Source organism: Pinus tabuliformis, chromosome Q (assembly GCF_031772625.1).
Source record: "Pinus tabuliformis cultivar Carrire ecotype Pingquan chromosome Q, CPIR1, whole genome shotgun sequence".
NCBI classification, from domain to species: domain Eukaryota; kingdom Viridiplantae; phylum Streptophyta; class Pinopsida; order Pinales; family Pinaceae; genus Pinus; species Pinus tabuliformis.
Window position 1 is genome coordinate 773,217,217 of NC_142296.1, and position 8,324 is coordinate 773,225,540.

Sequence of the window (8,324 nt, forward strand, 5' to 3'; positions counted from 1 at the left end):
GAATCTTTTCAGTACCTTGGAGGGGAAGGAAATCCAAATGCGGATCGACATGGCGATGATGGAAAGTATCGTGTTTCAGGTGAAAGTACGGTTGTGTTTCAGAGGGAGCATGGAGCTCCTCTCACCCTGACTGATGTAAAGTATGTGTCGAGTCTGAAAACGAATCTTGTGTCTGTCGCTATGTTGAAAGACAAAGGCTATGATGTAGTCTTTAGCAAAGGAAGGGCATTCCTAAGGCATATCGGCACTGGACAGACCAAGAGGATTTGGATTCAAGTAAAGAATCTCTACACGCTGGAGGTAGATGACTGTGTTGCATTGAGTTCCAAAGCAGAGTTGGTGCAGAGCCAAGATGTTGGTGAGCTATGGCATAGAAGATTGGGCCACTTGCACCATGGGGCCTTGAAGATCATGCAGCATATTTCTACCAGACTTCCCAAGGGAAACCTAGAGCAAATGGATACATACAAAGGTTGTACCTTGGGTAAGTATGCGAAATCTTCCTTTCAGGATCGAAACAGTAGAGCTGGAGAAATCCTGGAGCGAGTTCATAAATATGTGTGTGGACCATTCTCTACAGCCTCCACTGCTAAACAAAGGTATTATGCTATTTTTATTGATGATTTTTCTTGTAGATGTTGGATCTAATTTATGCAGAAAAATGATCAAACATTCTCAAGGTTTTGTGAGTTCAAATCCTTGGTAGAGAAAGGATCTAGAAAGAAAATAAGGGCCTTGCGTAGTGACAATAGTGGAGAGTATGTCTCCCAACAGTTTTAGGACTTCTATGTAGCAAAAGGAATTAAACAGGATTTGACGACACCCCATAACCCACAGCAGAATGGGGTGGCCGAAAGGAAGAACAGATCGATTGTGGGAGCAGCTCAAGCGATGTTGCATGACCAAAGCCTACCACTTCATTTGTGGGCTGAGGCATGCAATACAGTAGTACACTTCCAGAACAGAAGCCTGCATCATATACTAGGAATGAAAACACCTATGGAGGCCTTTTCCGGGAAGAGACCAGATGTGAGTCACTTCAGGATCTTCGGATCATCGGTTTATTGCCATGTGACCAAAGATGCCCGGAAGAAGCTAGATCCAACAGCTGAGTTGGGGATACTTGTGGGGTACGTTGATACACCCCAAAACTATCAGGTGTTCTTGCCTACCAGTCAGAGGACAGTGGTATGCAGAGATCTGAAGTTCGACGAGTGGAAAGTCATGCGAGTATCACTTGAGAGGGAGCTCAAGTTGCATGCAGAGGAGGAGCCTCAGACTGATGTGGAGCAGCCGCATGCAGAGGATTCGGGAGTGGAGGCATCCACTCATGTAGAGTCTTCAGAGATGGGCAAAAACGCTCAAGGGAAGCTGACAGGTTGATGCTGGATGCGAGAGAGAATGTGGGACAACCATCTTCTCAACGCAGACAAAGGAGGTCACCCGAGCGGTACACTGGTTACATGGCCCTTGTTGGGGAGTGTGTAGAGACCAAACCTTCTTCTTTTGAGGAAGCAGTGCAACAAACAGTTTGGGTTGATGCAATGGTGGAGGAATATGACTCCATCGTTCAGAACTGTATTTGGAGTGTTGTCCCAAGACCGAAGGACAAGTCAGTGGTGAGTTCCCGATGGCTTTATAAGGTAAAGCAAGCATCTGATGGCAATGTTGAGAAACATAAGGAAAGGTTTGTTGCTCGTGGTTTCTCATAAGTCGAGGGGATCGACTACGATGAGACTTTTGCTCTTGTAGCAAGGTACTCATCTATCAGATCGAGGTTGGCACTATCAGCTCAGATGGGTTGGAAGATCCATCAGATAGATGTGAAGACTGTGTTCCTCAATGGGAATATTGAGGAAGAGATGTACATTGAGCAACCGGAAGGTTTTGAGACCTTTGATCATGAGTCGCATGTGTGCCGACTCAAGAGGGCTTTGTATGGGTTGAAGCAAGCACTTTGTGCTTGGTACACCAGGATCGACAACTATTTCATCGGGTTGGGCTTCACAAAGAGTGAAGCAAATGCGAACATTTACCACATCATGGTAGAAGGTAAGCCATTGATCATTTTTCTTTATGTTGATGATCTGATATTGACAGGTGATGATCATTTGATCAAGTCTGGCAAGGAGGACCTTACAAGAGAGTTCCAGATGAAAAACATGGGTCTTATGCACTACCTTCTAGGCATGGAAGTGTGGCAGAAGGATGGGGAAGTGTTTGTGTCTCAAGGCAAGTATGCCAATGGGATACTCAGGCGATTCCACATGGAGAAGTGCAAGCCCATGCAGACTCCTCTAGCTGGTAGCTAGAGGAAGGAGGATGCTACTTCAGGTGAGGTAGTAGTTGCTACTGTTTATCGGCAGCTTGTGGATTCATTCATGTATCTAGTGAACACACGACCAGATTTGTGCTTTGCAGTGAACCAACTGAGTCAAGCTATGGTTCAGCCTACTAAGATGTTTTGGAAGGCAGCGAAGCATGTGCTGAGATACCTCAGAGGCACATCTCAGTATGGATTGTGGTACAGACGGACAAAGGAAGTGTAGCTTCAGGGCTTCACAGATGCAGATTGGGCAGGGAGTCCATTGGACCGGAAGAGCACTTCAGGAGGAATCTTCAACCTTGGTTCAACTGTAGTTTCTTGGTACATCAGGAAACAGAGGTCAGTGGCACTTAGCTCAGCAGAGGCTAAATACATGGTTGCCAGTCAAGCAGCATGTGAAGCCATTTGGATGCGGAAGATTCTAGTTGGATTATTTGGTCATAGGATGGATCCAACTGTGATCTATTGCAATAATCAGAGTTGTATCAAACTCTCTGAGAATCCAGTATTTCATGACAGGTCCAAGCACATCGATATCTGGTATCATCATCTTCGAGACTGTGTGGTGAAGAGGATCATGTTGTTTTTGTATGTTTCGACTAAGGCATTATCAAAATGTAAGTTCGAGTTCCACAGATACAGGATTGAGGTGACAAATAATCCCTTTCTTGTTGAGATAGAATGTTGAAAATAGCAACAAAAAATGCTAAATATAGAAGTGCTAAAAATAGCACTGCTATAAATAGCATTTCGAGATACATTCCAATTTTAGTTAGCCCCTGAACTAAAATTGAGAATTCAAATTCAAATTTGATCTTAGCATCTGTTTGTAAAATAATTAATTAATTCATCTTGAGTTAATTAGTTGTAGAAAATCAAACATGAAGTCTATGTGAAGGCATGCAATAGTTTCCCCTTTGATTGAGGAAGTTATCCCTTAATTAAGGAGATCATGATGAGTTGTACTTTGAGTTGTAATTAGTTAGCTCAGTTAACTGAGTTAAGTCCAGTTAGATTAGTTCCAACAGTTTGTGGAACTGATTGTGAGTTGAATTAGTTAATGCATGCATGCATGTAACTGCTGCACTTCAGATAACTGAATATTCTCTCATAAATAACTCATGCATGTCAGTTCAGTCAGAGACCCAGTTGAGATCAGATGATGGGACAGTGTACTATCAATTGCAGGAATATTCCATTGAGGATATCTCTTGCATGCAGAAGGAATTCATTCATTGGAGATTGCACAATTACTTCTGAGTTTGGTGAGTTGTGTGAGAGGTCAATTCACACAGGTGGCAGCCAGAGGACCTAGGAGAAACTGCGCAAGGAAATAGGAGGCTTGGAGAGCTAGAGGAAGGCATATGTTGTGTCTATTCAGTCTATGAGTAACATTGAGGGATTGTACTAAGAGCTGGATAGCTTGTGAGCTAAAGCTTTGTGTAATCCAGACATATTTCCACTTGTATGATAATACAGAGATCGAGGTTTTTAGCTGAGACTTTCCCCAGAGTATTCTTCTATGTTCATTTTTGATTGATTTCTCATTCTCTGTTATATGTGTTCTATTTGATCTTGCTCAAAATCGGTTAAGCTTTCGCAAGTTTGTTTGTAGAAGTAGATCAAGTATTTTGCTTTAGTATATTGCATTATTAGGTGATCTACAGTGGGAAATTCTACACGGCCTACTATGATGATAAGGGAGATGAGATATTTCAAAAACAACTCCTTCTATGAGAAGTGATTGATGAACAATGGAATAACACACTCCATTGTCCCATTCATGGTGCAGGGATCTACCTGAACCCCGCATTTTCTTACCCCTATGGGTTCTTATTTGGCGCTGAGATCATGGATGAATTCTTCACCTGTGTTTAGAGGATCGTGTCATCTCTAGCATAACGTGCAAAAATCTCCAAAGAAATTGAGATATACAAGATGGAAGGTGGCACATTTAGCTTTGAGATGGCTTTGTTGATATGAAGACTAAAATGCCAGGTATTTTTTAGTTTGTTTCAAATTTCATTGTCTCTTCAAGTTCATAACTTCATACTTTGCTTCAACTTTAAAATTTCATTTTTTTCTTATGTTTATCTTATTTTTAATTTTGTTTTAGATACATGGTGGAGAAACTATGGTGCCAAAGTACCCCATTTGCAAAAGCTTGCCATTCGAATCCTCAACCAAACATGTAGCTCCTCAGGATGCGAATGCAACTAGAGTATATTTGAAAAAATACAAAACAAGAAGCGCAACAGGGTAAACTTAAAACTTAAAATATTCCAAATTTCCAATTAATTTTTTGAATTCATTAAATAATATATTTTTTTTTAATTATTATTTTATGATCTTTGTACAAGTTGGAGTCCCAACGACTTAATGACATGGTCTACGTCTACTACAATCTTCGATTATGGGTGAAGCAACTTGAGAGGATACTTGATATGGAGGCCATCTGATTGGATGGAATTGACACCATTGTTGCATGGAGGGTTGAGGCCGAGAGGCCTCTCATGGAGTCTATCGATGATTGGTTAGAGTAGGAAGTAGTGGAAGACATAGAGGGGGCGGAGGAAGAGGAGGAGCAATAGGAGGAGGAGGTGACACCGCCTACCCACGCTACCCCTGCCACTAGTAGAGGACATGGTCTACCTCATGTAGCTGCTTGTTCTTCGGCTTCTAGAGCACAACAAAGTCCACTGCCAACTCCACGGTATCTACATATAGAGGGAAAGAAAAATCTATTGCATTTTCTCGCAAGAGGGGTAGAGGAAATCAATGGTATTAATTATTTGGTTCATTTCATTGTATATGACATTATGACTCATGATATGAGATACATTATTATATTTTTTGTTGATATTTTGAGGCTGAGTTGGGACTTAGGAGTGAGGACTTACTATTCAAGGCATGATTCATTGTTATGTGTGATGTAGCACAAGAAATGATATTACACATCTTATATATTAGTTATTTTATCATATTTATGTGTCAATGTATTTATTTATGTTGTAGATGCTTTAGATATTAAAAAAAAAAAAAAAATTGTTTTTGTATTTTCCGATTTTTTTCCCGATTTTTATTGATTTTTATGGTTTTTTCCGATTTTTTCCTCTCACCGATTTAATCCTGATCACGATTTTTACAACATTGATATATACAACTTCAAGAAACTCCAGAAAATTCCCCAAACTTGATTACCTCTTCAAATCAACATCTGATCACTTTCTAAAAAATTAATTAATTTAGTTTTTTAACTGTAAAAATTGGTTAGCATTGGTCATAAAAATGATTGCAAGAACCTTACATTAAAATGCGTCATATGCGAGCCACAATGCCCATTTGAATGGGTCGGATCCCAAACAGATATAAATAGAATTCATCAGAGTTTGAAAACAACAAAAATATTTACAAACACATGAGCAATCAAGGACAAGGAACAAGGATCCACTTCATATTGATTTATAAACCAGTGCCCAATCCTTAAATTAGGCTTTTCTTTTTCTTATAATTTACTTGTTTTTTGTGTAGTGGCTTGGGCAAAATTTTAAGTTTCTCAATATTTAATAATGAGTTGGGGATAGAAGTGTTGTTTTTGTAAAACTTGCGGATTTTAATTATTTACAAAACTATTTTTGCATAAATTTATATAAATAAATATTTAATAATAAACCCATATATATATAACAAATTTTACCAATAAAAAATATATAATTATTTAATTATATAGAAAAATAAATATGTACTTGCAATTTAGCTTATATATACCTAAACAAGTGTGTGTCTATATATATAAGTCAAACCTATTAAATTACGGTTCATGGCATAATTACCCAAAAGATACAGGTGAATGTGCGTCTTTATATGTATATGTATAATCAAATAACTACTTGAATCAAAATAGACCAACACACTCATACATATATGGATGTGTAAACTAAATATTAAGGCTTGTAAATAAATATAAAGTTAAAACAATAACCCTAACTATATACCGCATGAACATATAATATATGTAAGCCTAAATAATAGTATGATAACTCCATAAAGTCAAAGCATAAAACAGGTGGTTGGACTGCCTATTGTCTAATCTCCATATATAATCAAATACCAGCAACCCACTTTGCATAAGACAACATTATTGTTATACATGATGTTACCCAAAAATTTAACTCGGTCTTCTCATGTACAAACCATATACCAATATACACAAACCAAAAAAAAAGGCCCATATTTAATATATATATATATAGATAATTCCCGGAACCGAAGAGAACTCCTCCAATTATGTAATTACTTCATCGAATTAAGACCCATACAAAGTATAGTTTTGAACAAGGGCCAATTTTAATAATATAATTGATTTCATTAACACCTCTCTAAACAAATTTTCTCTTTTAGATGTTATGTGTATCTTTACAAAAATTAAAAGACAACCTTTAGTTGTCAGGTTTTAATATCGAAAGTGTCGGGTAACGTATATCAAATTTATTTATTTTTTGCTCTTTTTAATTGAAAACATAATTTGTCCCCTTTTTACTTACATAATCTTATTATTATTGCATTTGATAGTGAGACAAGAAAGAAAAAGGGTTTCTTGGTTGTTTAAACTAACTCTCTCTCAATAAACCAGCATGTGAATTTCATTTCGAAGGTGTTTGAAATTAATGTCACGTATTGTGATTGTGATTGTGATTGTGATTGTGATTAAAAATTTGAATTCTCTATATACTAGTATAATTATGTAAAATACAAACACAACACATGTAGATATTATTACTAGCAATTGTCCCAAAAGGTACAAAGAGAGGCCGATAGGATTATTAAAAGGAAGAAACCTCTATAGATAGGCAAGCATATATAAAGCTCACTAGTGACGAAGGCAATAACCACGATGACCATCCCGTACCAGTAGATTTGATATTAAAAGAACAAAACCAAAACCAAACCATTCATATTTAAATAAAAAGTAAATTACAGCGTTTTACATGGTAATTGAGAAGCGGCGAAATTTGTGATTTGCAAATATTAAAACAAATCACTTACATTGCTGGTTGACACTACAATTAAAACATTAACTAATTGTAAGACGCTTTTCCTAAACATTATTGTTATTATTTTTAATAAAATTCATTTAATAAAAATAATTTATTTAATTATAGAAATTAATATTATTAAAATTTTGAAACTCATTTTAAATTCATATATTCTTGTATAACCAACTTGTATATAAAATAATTTTTTTAATAAGTAATTGATTTTAAAATTAATATATTTATTACTGATTTAGCCTTATATAAACCCACGATAGAAACTTCGCCTCGTCTATAGATGAACCAAAAAATAGTCTTGTGCAAATGGATATCTTTGTGTAGAAGGATGAATTTGGACCTTAGATTGTATTCTTTGAAGTTCAAACCCTTGCAAGGCTCAGAAAGGGTCCATAGAAGTCTATTAAAAGAGAGCGAAATAAGGGATTTCTACATCTGGGTGGAAACAATATCCCTCTACAATTGGTTTTTTCTACCAAGATATGGTATCTATTGAACAGTTGTATTTGTAATTTACAAGAAGTTTCATGGGGTTGTTTATGGTTATTTTAATTTTGACTTAAAAATACACGCATATATTTCCTTCCATTTTCTTATGCAAAAAGGCAAATACAACATGTTGGAAAGAAATTATGTGCTCGAAAGAAAATTGTATTCTAGGAGCTTCAATTTCATTTCTTGGAAGTTGGAAACATATTTTGAAAATTTAAATCCAGGAGCTTGAACTTCATATATTGGAATCATATTATTAGTTGAAGAGCAAATAAGATACAGAAATTTGAGAGTAGCCCACTGAAGTTGAAATGGCCCTTACAGAGTTCATGTTCGATTCCCCAAGGATAGAGTTCCGAACACATTACAAGGATCTATCAAACTGAACTTAATAAATATCATAAAGGTAACCTTAACATGACTTGATCAAGAAGGATGTCCAGAGATCACTATCA